Raw genomic sequence first — 18765 nt, forward strand, 5'->3', positions numbered from 1 at the left:
TGCATTTTCAGGTGCGATTTGTGCATTGACATCGTACCTGATATTGGATATAATGAATGTGAGTGTATTAACATACACCATTTGTTGCAGCGAGAGTTCAAAGGTATTTGAGAATTGTGGCCATTTATTAGCAATTTAACATCTAGACTCAAATAGAAATCGCAATGCTACACACAATTGAAAACACAACTAGTTAGTAATTCTCTAGAAAACACATTAAAATTGGCAACTTAAAGAGTAATTTTCAATTGCATATAGTGTGAGCGAAGCAGGAAAATCAACAAAGGAAATAAATCTTTGAAGGCGTGCGGTACCTGCCTGCTGGGATAAGGGTCTGCTATGCATTTGGGGGAAAAATGCACGCCAGGATTTGTGACAAGTTTGATGTGTGGATTCACCAACCAAGTCTTTTCTCTCTCTTTATCACTCTTCTGAATGTCTCTCTTTATCACTCTTCAGTATGTATCTCTTGCTCACTCTTCTTTGTCTCACTGGCTCGCTCTTCTCTCTCGCTCACTCTTCTGAATGTCTCTCTTTATCACTCTTCATATGTATCTCTCGCTCACTCTTCTTCGTCTCACTCTTCTCTCTCTCTGTCAGCTCTTTGCTTGCCAAATCCTTCACAAAAGTGGGTGGAGTGTAAACCATCATTATCAAATCTATTAGTGATTCAGGCCCTTATCTTATCCCATTGTATGACATTCACATAAGGTGCAGCTTTGAAGGTGTTTCAACAGACAAGGCCTCATTCTAATTCACATTTTAGGGATCATTTAGACAGAAAGCAAAGATGTTGCCAGAATATGTATGTGAAGACAGCCACACACGGAGATCATGCTACTACCTCGCCGGGGTTGGGATTCAAACCGACAACCCTAGAGTTATGAGGCAGTAGTGCTAACCACTAATCCACGGAGCTACATTGCTAACCCAGCCTGTATTTCTGTGCTGTGAATCAATCCTAGGTCCCTGGGCATGGTCAGTATAACTAGCCAGATATCTCCAATGTGACACAAATGTTGTGCTATGTTGCCAATTCAGATGTATGTTGGTTCTATGTATCCCAATACAAAGGATTGCAATACTAATACAGGCGTACCTCGGTTTACCAACGCCTCAGGGAACGTCATATTTGGGGTACAAATGTCAAACCATTTCAGTTAATTGGTCTGTTTACAAATGTTTGAATAATTTGGTATGGGCATGTGACCTGGTATGGTTCAGGAGGGGGGGAGGCACTCGCTCGTCGTCGTCCCCCCCTTTCCTGACCTGCCGGGCTGCATGCTCGGATAAGTATGTGTTATGGATTTAGGGGGGTACCCCATGCTGTTTTTTATTTAATTTCAGCGTGGAGTTACCCCTTAACATCCATACGAGACCCGAAGGGCTTAGTATGGATGGGAGGGGGGACCCCACGCCAGTTATTTAAAGAACTGTTTATAAATCACTGCAATACTTTGACATTCAACTGTCAGTGGGGAAATCCGCCGACAGCTGAAACATGAGCGCTGCATTGGTTTTCATTACTAAAATGCTGCATGAGTTGATAACATAACTCATGCGGGATTGTAGGAGCGACAGCCATGAGTTAATGTTTCATCTGTCAGCGGGGTTCCCCACTGACAGCTGAATGTAAAATAATTCCCTTTATTGCATAAATAATAAAAAAAAAGCGTGGGGTCCCCCCTCCCATCTGTACCAAGCCCTTCGGATCTGGTATGAATATTAAGGGGGAACTCCACGCTGGAATTAAAAAAAAAACCAGCGTGGGTCCCCCTCAATATCCATACCAGACCCTTATCCGAGCATGCAGCCCGGCAGGTCAGGAAAGGGGGGGGACGAGCGAGCGCCCCCCCCCTCCTGAACCATACCAGGCCACATGCCCTCAACATGGGGGGGGTGCTTTGGGGCAGGGGGGCTCCCCCCCCCCCAAAGCACCTTGTCCCCATGTTGATGAGGACAAGGGCCTCTTCCCCACAACCCTGGCCGGTGGTTGTGGGGATCTGCGGGCGGGGGGCTTATCAGAATCTGGAAGCCCCCTTTAACAAGGGGGCCCCCAGATCCCGGTCCCCCCCCCTACGTGAATGATTCCGCGGTACACGGTCCGCAGACTCATTCACAAAAAAACTAAGTGTGGTGTAAAAAAAACACAGTACAGGGTCTTTGACAAGTCCTTTATTAAAACAATGTCCCCCGAAGTAGATCCAACGTCAATCGCGGCGGCGGCGACCCGAAAAAAGGAAAAAAAAAAAAAGGTTCCGCTCCCGTCCAAGGCTTCCAGCCTAGTGAAGAAAAGCCTAGCTGACAGTTCTTATATAGGTATGGGCGGGGCCAGCCGGGGACATCATCCCAGTGACCCGCCCCATGTCACATGCTTGCTGTTCCCGGCTGGCCCCGCCCCATACCTATATAAGAACTGTCAGCTAGGCTTTTCTTCACTAGGCTGGAAGCCTCGGACGGGAGCGGAACCTTTTTTTTTTTTTTCCTTTTTTCGGGTCGCCGCCGGCGCCGCGATTGACGTTGGATCTACTTCGGGGGACATTGTTTTAATAAAGGACTTGTCAAAGACCCTGTACTGTGTTTATTTTACACCACACTTTTTTTTTTTGTGAATGAGTCTGCGGGAGCATCTACCGCAGACTCCTTCACGTAGGGGGGGGGGGGCCGGGATCTGGGGGCCCCCTTGTTAAAGGGGGCTTCCAGATTCTGATAAGCCCCCCGCCCGCAGACCCCCACAACCACCGGCCAGGGTTGTGGGGAAGAGGCCCTTGTCCTCATCAACATGGGGACAAGGTGCTTTGGGGGGGGAGCCCCTCTGCCCCAAAGCACCCCCCCATGTTGAGGGCATGTGGCCTGGTATGGTTCAGGAGGGGGGGGTGCTCGCTCATCCCCCCCCCCCCCTTCCCTGACCTGCCGGGCTGCATGCTCGGATAAGGGTCTGGTATGGATATTGAGGGGGACCCACGCTGTTTTTTTTTTAATTTTCGACGTGGAGTTCCCCCTTAATATCCATACCAGATCCGAAGGGCTTGGTACAGATGGGAGGGAAGACCCCACGCTGTTTTTTATTATTATTTATGCTATAAAGGGAATTCTTTTACATTCAGCTGTCAGTGGGGAACCCCGCTGACAGCTGAAACATTAACACATGGCTGTCGCTTCTAAAATCCCGCATGAGTTATGTTATCAACTCATGCGGCGTTTTAGTAGTGAAAACCAATGCAGCGCTCATGTTTCAGCTGTCGGCGGAGTTCCCCACTGACAGTTGAATGTCAAAGTATTGCGGGGAATTAGAAACTGTTTTTTAAATAACTGGCGTGGGGTCCCCCCTCCCATCTGTACCAAGCCCTTCGGATCTAATATGGATATTAAGGGGGAACTCCACGCTGGAATTAAAAAAAAAACCAGCGTGGGTCCCCCTCAATATCCATACCAGACCCTTATCCGAGCATGCAGCCTGGCAGGTCAGGAAAGGGGGGGGACGAGCGAGCGCCCCCCCCCTCCTGAACCATACCAGGCCACATGCCCTCAACATGGGGGGGTGCTTTGGGGCAGGGGGGCTCCCCCCCCCCAAAGCACCTTGTCCCCATGTTGATGAGGACAAGGGCCTCTTCCCCACAACCCTGGCCGGTGGTTGTGGGGGTCTGCGGGCGGGGGGCTTATCAGAATCTGGAAGCCCCCTTTAACAAGGGGGCCCCCAGATCCCGCCCCCCCCCCCTACGTGAAGGAGTCTGCGGTAGATGCTCCCGCAGACTCATTCACAAAAAAAAAAAGTGTGGTGTAAAAAAAACACAGTACAGGGTCTTTGACAAGTCCTTTATTAAAACAATGTCCCCCGAAGTAGATCCAACGTCAATCGCGGCGCCGGCGGCGACCCGAAAAAAGGAAAAAAAAAAAAAAAGGTTCCGCTCCCGTCCGAGGCTTCCAGCCTAGTGAAGAAAAGCCTAGCTGACAGTTCTTATATAGGTATGGGGCGGGGCCAGCCGGGAACAGCAAGCATGTGACATGGGGCGGGTCACTGGGATGATGTCCCCGGCTGGCCCCGCCCATACCTATATAAGAACTGTCAGCTAGGCTTTTCTTCACTAGGCTGGAAGCCTTGGACGGGAGCGGAACCTTTTTTTTTTTTTTCCTTTTTTCGGGTCGCCGCCGCCGCGATTGACGTTGGATCTACTTCGGGGGACATTGTTTTAATAAAGGACTTGTCAAAGACCCTGTACTGTGTTTTTTTTACACCACACTTAGTTTTTTTGTGAATGAGTCTGCGGACCGTGTACCGCGGAATCATTCACGTAGGGGGGGGGGACCGGGATCTGGGGGCCCCCTTGTTAAAGGGGGCTTCCAGATTCTGATAAGCCCCCCGCCCGCAGACCCCCACAACCACCGGCCAGGGTTGTGGGGAAGAGGCCCTTGTCCTCATCAACATGGGGACAAGGTGCTTTGGGGGGGGGAGCCCCCCTGCCCCAAAGCACCCCCCCATGTTGAGGGCATGTGGCCTGGTATGGTTCAGGAGGGGGGGGGTGCTCGCTCGTCCCCCCCCTTTCCTGACCTGCCGGGCTGCATGCTCGGATAAGGGTCTGGTATGGATATTGAGGGGGACCCACGCTGTTTTTTTTTTTAAATTTCAGCATGGAGTTCCCCCTTAATATCCATACCAGACCTGAAGGGCTTGGTATGGATGAGAGGGGGGACCCACGCTGTTTTTTTTTTTTTTTTTTTATTGCGGACCTTTATTTTTACATTCAGCTTTCAAAAAAAATAATATCTAGACCTTCAAAATAAGTAAAATCATAACAGAAATAATTATAAAGGATAAGAAACAAAAATATAATCACTAAAACGAAGGAAATCTAATTAGATTACATGAAGATATGCTTAATGCTGTTTATTAAACACAGTAGTCGCGACCGAGTGCCGGCTGTCAGAGGAATCCACAATCAGATTCACTATTAGTCAGTGGCTAAAAAGCAAACGCCCATGGCAGAGGACTAAAAGGTGTTCTGCACATGCTCAGTTCTATCTGCCAAAGACACTGCACGGGCATCTAGATTTTTACTGTGTCGATTTCCTTGAAAAAAACGATTTTTAACACATTCTTAATTTTTTTGGAAATAGCAGATATTGTTTAAAGTGAAGTCCTGATATTTGGCAAAGCAAATTTCTAAGTGAACATGTCTCTACAGTGATTTTTCATGGTGTTAGACGTGCTTCTTAGCAAGTCTGCTTTTGTGAGTCTGATTCCGGGCGTGTGTCTTTTTGTGAATTAGATTGGGCGTCTGCTTATGGGCTCTGCTCAATAGTGAATTAGGTTGCAGGGTAAAAAATGGACGGACGCCCATGAAAATTGGGCTTAAGCCCATAAATATGCGCCCACGCCCAGTAGTGAATCAGGGCCCATGAGTCTACAATATTGAACTTTTTCACAATATTCTAATTTTCTGAGATACTGAATTTTGGGTTTTCACTGGCTGTAAGCCATCATTATCAAAATTTAAAAAAAAAGTAATGCTTGAAATATATCACTGTGTGTAATAAATCTATATAAAATATGAGATTTACTTTTTGAATGGAATTACTGAAATAAAATAGCTTTTTGGTGATATTCTAATTTATTGAGATACACCTCTATGGTGCAATAAAAAAACAGAATTAGTCAGTTTTCCTTTCATTACCTAATAGTAGTAGAGGGGTGGCCTTGTCTCCAATTACCTTATATTCTAAGGAGGCATTCCTACTTAGACTAGTGGATTGGTACTATAGCAGATCATCTGAATTGTAGACTAACATTGAGGATGCTCTACTTTACCTCTTTGCTCTGGACTGTTCCTATCTGTAGCCCTCTGAAAGACCTTCTACCATCGCTCACTAGTGCTACCTTGTGTATATGGGACCAGTACTTGAATGGTTGGTCACTTTCATCAAGATGGAGCCCACTGACCCTTTTATTTGTTAATGCTTCTTTTGCTCCATCCATTGCTAGTTTTAAATTTCTCTCCTGGCAGAGGAATGCTAATCCTCTTCTGTGCCACATGTTGTGTGGTGGAAAAATGGCCCCTCTTCCAGATTCTCCTGAACTGTCACTATCCACAGAGTGCTTGTCTGGAATATACCCAGTTAAAGCATTTCCTTAGACAGTACTCCTCTTTGGCTGTTATGACTAGGCCACCGATGGATTTTTAGTCATTACTATTTGAATTCTCTAAACCTAACCATCCTCTTTCTCAGATATACTAAATCTTATTGAAAAAATCTTATCTGAACCCACCCTTATTTCTATCCAAATTGAAACAGGAACTGTAACTGAATATATCGGCAGATAAACTGGAGTGGACTAAAATCATGGCATTATCCTACAAACTTTCAACATCTTCCACTGACCAAAACATAGTTATTCCATACTCTATCGGTGGTATTACTGCCCTTCAATCCTTCAGAAATAAATTCTACCATCCCTGACATATGTCAGCACTATTTGCGGGCTCCTGATATTATGGTTGATATTATGGTTGCTACATTACGATTTTTGTCCCTGTATTTTGTTATAAATGCAAACTCAATAATAAAACAGATTAAACATAATTATACAAGATAAGACAAATGGGGTATAAAGACAAATTTAAGTAGCTTTGTGTATCGCATCACAAAACGTGAATCAATTACAGCTCATGGTTGGTACAGTGGTTAAACAGATGTTGATATACATCTCATAGCTGATATCGACATAATAAGAATAGGTATTTTCAATGTATCAGTGCCTGTCCAATACAATGCTTCAAGTAAGAATAGGGATTGTTTGCACTCTGCACTTTGTGATAGCCAGATAAAAAAAAAAGACACACATGCAAAATGTGAAATATACATTTTGATAAAGGAAAAACAGAACATCAAGATGCCATCAGATATCAGTTGGAAACATAGTAACATTATGTTTTGTAGTAATTTTATTAAAATGAGGCCTCAAGATTGTATGTAATGACAAACCATAGAAGCAAGAATAGTTAGTGGGTTAGCAGTTATCCATATGGCAGCTCTATATGCAGAAATAAGATTATCAGTCCTGCATAGTGTTCTTGTATGAATAGTACATCCATGCTGCCCAGAACTGTATACTTTAAAACTACAAAAAAGGGGACAACTCTTCTTTGACACTAAGAATCCTGGGCCATGTCTCCAACTCCTTTTTGTATGCATATAAACTAAGACAGGTCTTTATGGACATGTATGACACCTCTCTTCTAAAGAAATTGATGTGGGCATTGGGGAAATATGTGCAGTTTACCAGTCTCCCTTTCCTGTGTGAGGATCGGTTAGCATGCCTGCCTACGATGAAACATAGTGGACATCAATTCATCTGGGTAGCATTACTTACTTTGGTGATTGGATTTAGAAAACCTAAACAATATAGATAATTCTTTAGTGGCAAATGTACTTTATCTGTTTCTAGAGGTTTTTAACAGCTTAGACAGTACATGCAACAAGTGATTTTTATATAGCCATGCTCAGGGGTTACTACTTGTTCAGTCTAATCCTAGGCTCAGCTAGGCTAAGTGCTGGACTATCCCCATTCATCTTATTAGTGAATTCAAACTGAAATGCACACATGGCAGAGAGTTGAGCCCCAAATTTTGGATTTTGAAATACACATTTCAATGTCTGTTAAAATGTGCTAAAAAACTGAGCAGGTATGTGTACATTTTAGTCTGCAGTAACATGAAAACTGTTGGTCATGAATCAATATTGTTAAAGGATAAATTCACCTTTTTTAAAAAAAATAATGAATTCACTTTTTCACTCGTGATCAGCAGATGTGAAGTGCAGTGTCCAGCTTCTGCAGACTGTCAGTGTAGCTGTCTGTCCTTACCTCTGATACCGACAGGCAGTTACTGAATGACAGGAAACTCAATAGACAATGAGAATGCTCATCAAAGCCCTTGCAGTTCATTGAGTACTAAAAGCCATCAGCCACACAGGTTGATGGAACTTGTAGGCATTCATTCACAGAACTCTGTTCTGATGCAGCCATGTGGGTGGAGCCCCGTACAGCTGCACTCTTTGTAACAGTTGATGAGGGAGAAGATCTCTGGATTGGTGGAAGAGCTGCAGGGGTGGAAGCATGTTACATATTTGACCCTAAAAACTTATGGAGCCTGTAACATGTTCCCAAAGGTGAACTTATATACCTATATATTCCATGGGTCTTCTGGCTTTCACATGACATCATTTGTCCTCTTCACCCTCTTCTTTCTCTGTTGGTTGGTGGGTCCTGAATGATGCAGAGAGTGATGCCACATAATGACAGAGCATTGCTTTCTTAATGATTCTCCTGTGAGTATGGAATGGAAAAGGGAGCCCTTGATGCTTTGGAATTCTTTCAACTCAGAAGAGATGTGATCCAGAATTTATGGATGAATGAGTCTATAAGGAACAATGCTCAGATGAGTTGAGTTTAGCAGCCAGAGCTGCTTTTTTATTTTTCATTGATGCTGGGTACTGACCTTTTTTTGTTTTATCTAGATTTGGGCTTTAGTTTATATGTTTTTATTGCAAGCAGTAGTTTAAATCATGGCTATAATGGCCTGCAATATGCAAACTGTATCGGGCTGATTCACTAAAGGAATTGGAAATCTTCACTCACAAAATTGTATTACTATTGATTTTAATTATCTAATCATGTTAAAAGCAACTTCCTGTTTACTCTGAATACCTAATGACATGCATGTCATTTTACCAGGATTGGATAGCTGAATTATATATTTAGTGAAGATCCTCAACTTCTTTAGTAAATTTGCCAAAGGCATGATCCCAAAGTGCATAAACATTTTCTTTCTATATAATAAAGCAATTAATTTGCATAGTTTTCTATTTCAGGACATTTTAAAATGTGTTATCACTAAACATATGCATATGACTGGATGAATTTAAGTTATTATGTACACAAGAATGTATGCAGTTTAATATCAACTTTTCTCATTTGCATGCACGGTGACATCACACATGATAAGGTTAACAGCACAGATGAATTTGTAATCTGCTCATTTGCATAATTAGTGGCGAGACTGATGATAATTGTAGCAATTAGCTATATCAGATGCGTTATCTTTGCTTAATGTATTTACAGATACATAATACTGATGATCTGAGTCCCCATCTACCACGTTATTGGGCTTTAATTCATATTACTTAAAGTTCAGTAGACTGCGGCTTCTTGAAGGTATGATATCAAGGATACACTATCCATTTTGTACTGATTACATAAACTTAACCCATGAAGAATAATAAGAAAATGTTGTATATGAAGTTTATTATACAACTGAGAATCTCACGGTAGATTAATTTCACATTAATTATTCAAGCCAAGTCAGTAACCTAATGTCTTGCCTGAAAGTAAACTGCTATGCAATATGGTGGAGCATTAATGCATTATTTGTGAGTCATTAAGTTCCACACAAATGAACAGCTGTTCACTCTTTCCTAAGGATGGGCAAAGAAAATAACATTTCTCCCTGACTGAATTGATGTTGCATATTATATCTAGATAGGAATTCTCTAAGACTGGAGAAGATATACTATAGCACAAATTACAGCATATCACATTTGTGAGGAATGATAGGCAGTAATGGGTTTCTTTCAAACCATCTGCATAATGTACATCAGCTTGTACAAGATGCTCCAGGGAACTATGCAGCAGTTTGACCCTTACCTCAGAATGTCCATATATACAAAAACAGATAAGAAGATATATGTTTATTTGAAAAGTAGTGTGTTTAACTACTTAGGTTCAGGAAGAATTTACCCCCTTCACGACCAAAGCATTTTTTTTGCTACTTGGTACTGTGCTACTTTAACTAGCAATTGCGTGATCATGCAACACAATACCCACATAAAATTTAAATAATTTCTTTCACACAAATAGAGCTCTCTTTTGGTGGTATTTTATCACCACTGGGTTTTTTATTTTTTATTATATAAATGAAAAAAGGCCAAAACATTTGAAGAAAAAAATATTTTTTTACTTTTTGCTATAAAACATATAAAAAAAATCTAGTGAATCAGAGTTTTTTACTATCAGAGTTTTTGTCCACTTTCAGGCACAGTCTGGGTGTCAGCGTCCAGGACCCATCCTTTTCGTGTTTTGTTGAGTAGTTCTCCTGTTGGATCTGCCATCAGGCACAAGCATGCTTGAACTGCATTAGTAACATTGAAGCAACACAGGTACAGCTCAAAAGCAAAATGCAGCTTGCATTATTGAGTGAGTGTCTTGTCTTATTGTTACAAATGGTATTTATTCTTCTTATGATTATTCTTGTACTAAGGATTTGTGTGTGTGTGAGAGCTGCAGGACCTGTTTATAGTGTTTGACTTGTACTGCTTTTGGAGATTTTAGAGTGTCTCCTAGCTGGCTGTGCTGAAGATCATTTTACCCACTTGTAGCTCTCCTATTTGAGCTTGAATCATATTGTCAGATCTTTATTTTCAGTTTTAAACTATATGTGAATGCTTTCTGTCCAGAAAAGAGTAGAAATGCACCTAAAAGTGAATTTCCACTTTTGCAGCCAAGTTTAAGAACCCCCTGCCATATGTTTGTTATGAGTTCCCATTCACACAGCATGTGTTACATATATATGTAAGCAACTTGTATTGTTCAAAATAACTTGCATGGGGCACTTGAGGAACAAAGTGCTTTAACACTTCAGCCTCCAGCTAATTCTGATATTCCTCTTCTACATGTAAAAATCAGCATTTTTGGCTAGAAAATTACTTAGAACTCTCAAACATTATATATGTTTAATCAGAGGCCTCAAAGAATAAAATGTTGGGTGTTCCAATTTTTTATGTCAATTGGTATTTGCTCAGCGGTTCTTTAAATGCATTAAAAAATATATACTTAATGAATTTCAGTGCACAAAAACACAATATAATATCCAATTGTTTGGTAAAATATAAAAAATGCTGTAAAATAAATAACAGTTCACGCTTTAAAATTTCTTACCCTAATGGAATGGTGACAAACTATGGTACAATAAATAATCCATAGGCGATGCAATAAAAGTCTTTACAGGTTATCAGTTTAGAGTTACCTGGCGTACTGGCACTAAAATGATTGCTCTTGCTATAACATTCACTGTGATACCTCACAGGTGTGGTTCAAACACCAATTACATATGCACATATGGCCTACATATGCATTCACTGCAAGAGCAGGGGGAAAACTTTTTTTTTGTACAAAAATATTTATTTAATTTAACTGTATTTTCATTTTTTATTTTTTTCCATAAATTGTTTATTAATAACAAATTGTATCAATAACAATTACATTCCAGAATTATATATAAGTGGAATCACAACAGCAAGAAAAGAAGTTAGAAAAGGAAAAGAAAACACGAATAATTCGTATACAGCATAATACAATCAAATATGAAATAAGCTTTTACAATAGAGGATAAATGTGCAAGCTCTATGCTGTAACAAAGTGCATAAATCTGGAAAGTGGGTCTGCCATGCTACTAGTATAAGTACAAAGTGCAACCAATTACTTAGCTCTTTTGTTAGCTTATTTTTCTGAACCTACAAATATAATGGGGCTTTAGAAAAATAGAGAAGGAAAAAAAGGGGGTTGGGGGGAAGAAAGAAAAGGGAAAAGAGGGTCTGTGTCAGTCAGTCCTCCTCCTCTCCCATAAGCAAGAGTCTCCCTGCTTTAAAAAGCAAAATCTCCAGTTACTGATAGTGTTCAGGGAGAATATCTAGGGCAAAGCTTCCCGAAGGACCCATCTAGACAGCAGAAATTCGGAAGAATTCTTCCCAGCTAAGTCCTTTAAGTAAATCTCAGGTAGTCCACTGGGGACTTGAAGTGAATCCAGTCAGACCAGATAGTGTGAAATTTCTGTATGTTTTCATGGTAAACATAAATAAGCTCTTCCATTTTCACGTTTTTTTGTTAATTCTCAAAAACCATTCTCTAATCGTTGGGATAATCTGTGAGCGCCAGTGGGTTGGTATACACATTCTAGCTGTGTTCACCATGTGTATAGCAAGGGATTTGAAATATTCCCTTCGAAGGAGAGTGGAATGATGCAATAGATATTGAGATGGGGTAAAATCCATGGGCAACACTGTAATTTTACAAATTATTTTATGGACAGATGACCAAAAAGGTGTCAAAAGGTCACAACTCCACCAGATGTGAAGCATGGATCCTTTCTGTCTGCCACACCTCCAACAGAGGATAGATACCGAGGGGTAGCACTTATGCAAGATAGTCAGGGTTCTATACCATCTTGTCCTGACTTTATAGGCATTTTCCTGAACTGCCACATTAAGTGAACCTTTGTGCACAGACTCATTAAGCTTTTCCCAGTCGTTATCTGGAAATGAGAGTTGGTGTTCCTTTTCCCAAGCCCATCTCGCTCTATCCAGTACAGCTGGAGAGTTTGCTAGCAGCATAGAATATATTGCAGAAATCAAATGATGTTGGGGGTGCTGTCGAGTACACAGGGATTCAAAAGCTATTAGGGACCTAGTGCACAGTTGAATTTAATTTGTAGGTTGTGAAAATGTTTGATTTGTCTGTAGGTCCAGGACGAAAAAGCCTCCGTAGAGGAGATTGATTCAAGGTATGCAAGTGTGGTAAATGTACCCTGAATGAAGAAATGACTGCTCAAAAGTCTTTGTGGGGCCACTCTGATTTCAGAATCGAGTCTGATAGCCCTGGAGGAAAATACTTATTGCTAAGAAGTGATGTTAAAGGGCAGGGCTGGATGAAAAAAGTGGGTATATACATGCCTCCTGAAAACCTTTGATTGGGGGACCTATGAGAGGATGAGTTAGCACATTTTTCAGGCCAATATTGGGGAGGAGTCCAGGGCAGGAGTCGCAAAGATCATTGATTCAAATCCCTCTCCATGTCTACCCATGCTTTTTCTGTAGCATGGATACATCTGTCTATGATATGAACTAGTTGGCAGGCTAAATAATATTTATGGAGACTCTGGAGGCTGATACCACCTTGCAGTTTTGGGAGGGTAAGTCGGGAGTATTTAATGCGGGGTGCCAAGTTTTTCCAAATAAACTGGGAGCAGAAGTTCTTATATATTTAAAAAAATAATTTTGGGAGAGTAATGGGAATAGTTTGCATTAAGTACAGCAATCTTGGAAGTGTGTTCATTTTAATTAACGCCGATCTTCCAAACCATGAGATATTAAAATTAGTCCACCATTTGAGGTCTTCTTGAATTGTATTAAGAAGTGATTTAAAATTGCTATCATAGAGTTCAGCAAAAGCGGCTGGGATCTGAATATCTAGGTACGTAACAGCATGGCATTGCCAAGTAAATGGGAATTGTTCTTCACACTGGGTCACAACAGACTGCAACAGAGAGCTGCTAAGAGCCAGAGATTTATGGTTGTTAATATTCAGTTTAAAGAGAGTATTAAAATGTTCCAATTCATGGAGCAATACAGACAATGAGAGCTGTGGTGATTGCAAGAACATGAGATCATCAGCAAATGCAGCCACCTTATATTCCCTACCTCCCACAGAAAGGCTCTTTATATCTGGATGTGATCGAATTCTATTCAAAAAGGGCTCTAGTGTTAAAACAAAGATTAGGGGGTAGAGAGCGCAACCTTGTTGGATGCCATTGGTTATAGAGAAGGCCTCCGACAAGTGCCCATTGGCGCAGACACAACCCTAAAATATTGGCCAACATCCTGGGGAGTAGCCCAATAGCTCGGAGAACTTCCTGCATGTTTGGCCATGTTACCCTATCAAAGGCTTTTTCGGCATCAAGGGACATAAAAAAACCCTGGATCTTGCTAGATGTAAGCCAACGATGAAGGTTGAGCAGTGTAGTCTCCCCCGGCAGTATTCCCGAGTGTAGCTCGGGGTAAAGTTTCAGTACCACAAGCGGTAACCCCGAGCTAAACTCGGGCTTACCATGCAGCGCTGCTCCGGGATCTGTTCTTCTCTTACCTTGTCCTGCGCTCCCGTGATGTCCCTCTTGCAGTGTCCCCTGTAATGTCCTCCGGCGGATGCCGGCATCTGTTTTCTGGGTTCCGTCCCCTTCGACGTCGGGACGTACGGGGACGGAACAGTGGGAAATTTGAAAAATGACAAAAAGTGACATTCACTAAAATAACATAGTAAAACATTACTGTATCAAACCATTTCACATACATTTTGTCCCTAGTGCTTTGTCCTGTGCCCTGCCTGCATATTTACTGTTCTTTCTGCCTGGAAACTGGGAAACATCCATGGTGTCCAAAAAGCGTCCCTTTAGGTCAAAATCGGTTTTAGACCAGCTAGAGGGCAGCGATAGTAAATTAGAACTACTTGCAGAATTGAGTGATAATGATTCGTGGGGAAATTCGTCATCAGACACTGAAAATGATTTTGCGACTAAGACCAGTAATGTGCAAACTTGGCGCTCTGTTTCAAATTTCAGTGTTTTTGGTTTGATTACATTATTGAATTTAATTTATTATTATTATATTAATATTTTTTGATTATTTAATAAATTATAATTTATGATTTTGTGTTTCATACTTAACATACCCGGGATGTTTACTAGGCTCTTGTTCGTACAGATTTCAGTTATGCATAAAAATTACAGGCCTACAATAAAAAAAATACATATTTACATGCAAAAAAAAGTACCGCTTTGAGCACAGAAATGTGGACATAATCAAACCTCTATGGAGGTTAATAGTGTTATCACTAGCCTCTCTTCCTGGAACAAAGCCCACCTGGTCTAGCCCCACCAAAGTGGGTAACAATGGAAGTAGTCTGTTTGCTAACATTTTTTGCGTACAGCTTTATATTTACATTTAGGAGTGATATTGACCTATAGCTTTTGACTCTGGATGCATCTTTTCCTTCCTTAGGGATTACAGTAATATGTGCCTCTAAAAAGCTTTCGGGGAAAGAGTCAGAGTCTACTAGAGTGTTAAACAGCTCCAGTAATCGAGGTGCTAGTACCTCTCTGAAGCATTTATAATATTGTAGTGTCAGGCCATCTGGACCTGAGCTCTTCTCTGGTTTCATCTGTTTCATGGCAGTTATGAGTTCTTCCATGGAAAGGTTACATTCAAGGTCATGAGTCACCTGTCTGGAGATATCTTTCGGGCTATATTTAGCCAGAAACCATCTGATCTGTTGGGTATGGGAAATGGGAGCAATATGGGTTTCTGAGCATGAATTGTAAAGACTCTTATACTAGCATTCAAATTAATGTACTAACTCTTTGTTTCTAGAGAGTAGCTTATCATTTTTCCTGCAAAGGTGGTAGATTTGGAGTGATGATCTCATCATCTGTACAGCCCTAGCCAAGTGCTTCCCAACTCATAAAATACTCTCTGCCCAAATACATAGCAACTTCTTGTTTGAATGCTTAGCTCCTCTAATAGGAAAGATCTCAGCTGAGAAAGCTCCAGCAAGAGTGCGCATACGTGGGATCTCCGGCGTGGTCATGCACGCCTGAGGGTCCACTGCAGACCGGGGCAAGAAGCCGTACTGACACGGCTCCTGGCCCCTTTGAGCTCTGCAAACCACCCCCCCGCATCCTTGACAACATAAGCGGTATCCCCGGCATAATGGTCCGGTGGAGCCGCGAAGCATCAGGGTCAGGTGAAACCCATTAAGGAAGCCCTGGCTCGGGTCTCCACAATACACAAGGGAAGCAGGCACGCTCCCTCTCTATATCATTTACAGCGCTGCAGCCAGATCCAGATCACAACAGCTCAGAGGGCGAGTCTGATAACAGCACAGTTAAAGGGACACTAAACCCATTACCTATAACAGACCCCTCTAGCCCTAGTCCTGACCCAGTGCAACATGACCTACTCAAACAGTTTGAAAAAATGCTGCACAGAGATTTAAAGCAGACCTCTGACCACATTACTGGCAAACTTTCTAAAGAAATCCATGATCTGGGTGTTCACACAGCTGAGCTAGAGCATAGGGTTGACAATCTGGATGCAGAAGTTCACACCTATTCAGACGAACTCGCGGCGATGCGTGACGAAAACCTAACGCTTCAGTCTCGCCTTGAGGGTTTTGAAAACAGGACCCGCCGTTCTAACATCCAAATCCACGGACTCCCTGAAACTATTACTGATCTCTTTTCTACGACAGCCGCCTTGTTACAAGAGCTTTCCCCCTCCATCCCGATTGAACGCCTGGAGCTGGATAGGGTTCATCGTGCTCTAGCCCCACGCAGACCAAACGGTCCGCTCCGAGACATCATTGCAAAATTCCATTATTTTCGCACCAAAGATCAGATTCTCCAAGCGGTTTGGAACGCCGACACCCTTACCTTCCAAGGCCATACATATCAATTGTTTCATGACCTCTGTCCAGCCACCATCGCAAAGTGCAGAGCCATGAAGCCCCATCTGCAACTCCTCCACCAGCACGGCATCTCCTACTGCGTGAGCTTTCCTTTTGCGGTGTGCTTTTCATACCAGTCCCAACTATATTTGTAGATCCTCCAAGGAAACATTTGCACACTCCGCCACCTTCAACTCCATCCTCCTCCAGAGGCTCCAGAAGGATCGCACAGAAGGTCTGTCTCCTGCTCACCCCAGAAAGCCCACCACTCCGTTTCAGTAACAGGTCAACCCATCACACTTAAACGCAGGCATTTCATCTCTCCAGTACCCGCTCCTCAAGACACCATGGACTGAACCCTGTTCTAACCATCATCATCTCTTCAGTCCAGTTCACGCATCTGCAAGTCTTTGGGACTAGTCCTCTTGATTTTCCACCCACACTCCATTGTGGACACCGGTTCTCTCTTTCAACCATCACCAGTCGATCATCTTTTTGACTCTCCCCATGAAGAGACCTTGTCTTCACCTACCTCCTCACTGCTTGACCCTTCCCCCCTTTCATTACCAACTGGCCAGGTGGTCCTCCTCACCATCTCACCGGCCCACACCAGGTCCTCCCCCAGATCCTGTGCCCCCAATGTTATCACATGTGACCCCACAAGTTTTTTTTGTTTCCTAAATCCCATGTTACCCCTATTAAGTTGTAAATTGTTTGTTAACCTTACTACTTCTCTCCTTAGGTCACCTGATCTGATGACTATGTTTGCGGAAGTCTCCCATTACTGTTTATGAGATCTGGACTCAAACCGTGCCCGCCTTCTATTCCTATCCTTGCACCACCCCTTTTTTTTGGTGCATCTCTCTCTGGCACTGTTGTCTGTCCATTTTCTAATTTTGGTACCTGTTCGTTTGTATTTTTTTTCATGTGCTGCTTGTCCTCTCTGCCTGTCACTGCGTACTCCTCTCAGCTTATGTGGTACATCTTTTTTGTACCATCTGGGCTGTTCCTGTCCCCCCTGACTGTCTGAATTGTTTTAGTCCCGGGGGCCAGGTTGCTGTCCTCAGTTACTCCTCTTTCTTTCTTTCCCTTTACTTATTCTGACTACTGTTTCTACTTTTATTTTTTCCTTATGTGTGACTCTCTCCCTTCCCCCTCCCCTTCCCTTATGACTCTTCCCCTGGGCCCGCCTTCTTAGCGCTTTGCTTTGGTTCCAACTTCCTTAAGCAGCTCTCCTATTTTTGCAATGGGACCCCTAAACATTCTTACTCTGAACGTTCAGGGTTTGAATATCCCTCAAAAATGAAACAAAGCCTTCCGATTCTTTGCTTCCCAGAAAGCGCACATCATATGCCTGCAGGAAACCCACTTCACCCCCACTTCCACTCCTAAATTTTTTGGTCCTCTCAAACCTTCACCACCTCCGTGAAAACTAAGTGTAGGGGAGTCCTCATTGCCTTCCATCTCACAGCTCCCTTCATACTCCACACTCCTAGATACCTTAGTTACAATTGTCTCCTACTACGCCCCCAATCAAGATCCCCTCCCGTTCCTCTCCCACTTGTTGACTACCATAGATCATCATAAGCGCGGTACTCTACTTATCTGTGGAGACTCCAATCTCACTATATATCCATTTCTGGACAAATCCCCTCAGCCACCCCTCCCTCCAACTACTTCACGTTCTTTCTCACAACTTCTCAATTGCCATTCCTTGATATATTCCTGGAGAGAACTCCACCCTGTAAAACGAAGATACACCCACTACTCCTTTCCCCATAAATCGTTCTCGCGCATTGACCATATATTTGTAACAGTGGTGTCAGGGCTCCAGGGTATGACCAGAGGTATGTGAACTGACGCAGGGAAACGCAGGCTTCAGATAAGTTATAAAGAATATAATTTATTAAAGACTAACAATACAAACATAAACGCAGTGCAATACTAAAACATAACACAGTGCAAACGAACCAAACCAAACCACCCACAGATAACAGTACATACAATGCAAGCGTCGTCAGGCAGGCCGGGTCAATAACAATCGGGCAGGTAGGTACAGGGGGTCAGGCAGAGAATGGTCGGGGTCAAAAGCCAGGGATAAAACAGGAGAAGTCAGCAGAGGTCCGGATCAGGCAGGGTCAGCAACGAATCGGACAGAGACAGGGACAGGGACAGGGATGCAGGAACAAGATACAGGGCCTAGGAAAAACACACACCAAGGCAGAGACTGCAGGTCTGGCCATCCCTTAAATACACCTGCATAATCAATTTCAGGTGTTTGGCTGGCTGCAGGGTTGAGTCTCTGATTGCTGGGAGCACACGCTGGCCAGCCCTGGTACTGCAGCCCACAAGGCAGGTGAGTCCCACCATTACTGGCAAGTCCATTCCTGACAGTACCCCCCCCCCCCCTCAAGGAGCGGCCTCAGGACGCTCCAAACAGT

The sequence above is a fragment of the Staurois parvus genome, unplaced genomic scaffold (genome assembly GCF_062004578.1).
Source record: "Staurois parvus isolate SC_StPar_1 unplaced genomic scaffold, SC_StPar_1.0 ptg000361l, whole genome shotgun sequence".
Classification (NCBI taxonomy): Eukaryota; Metazoa; Chordata; class Amphibia; order Anura; family Ranidae; genus Staurois; species Staurois parvus.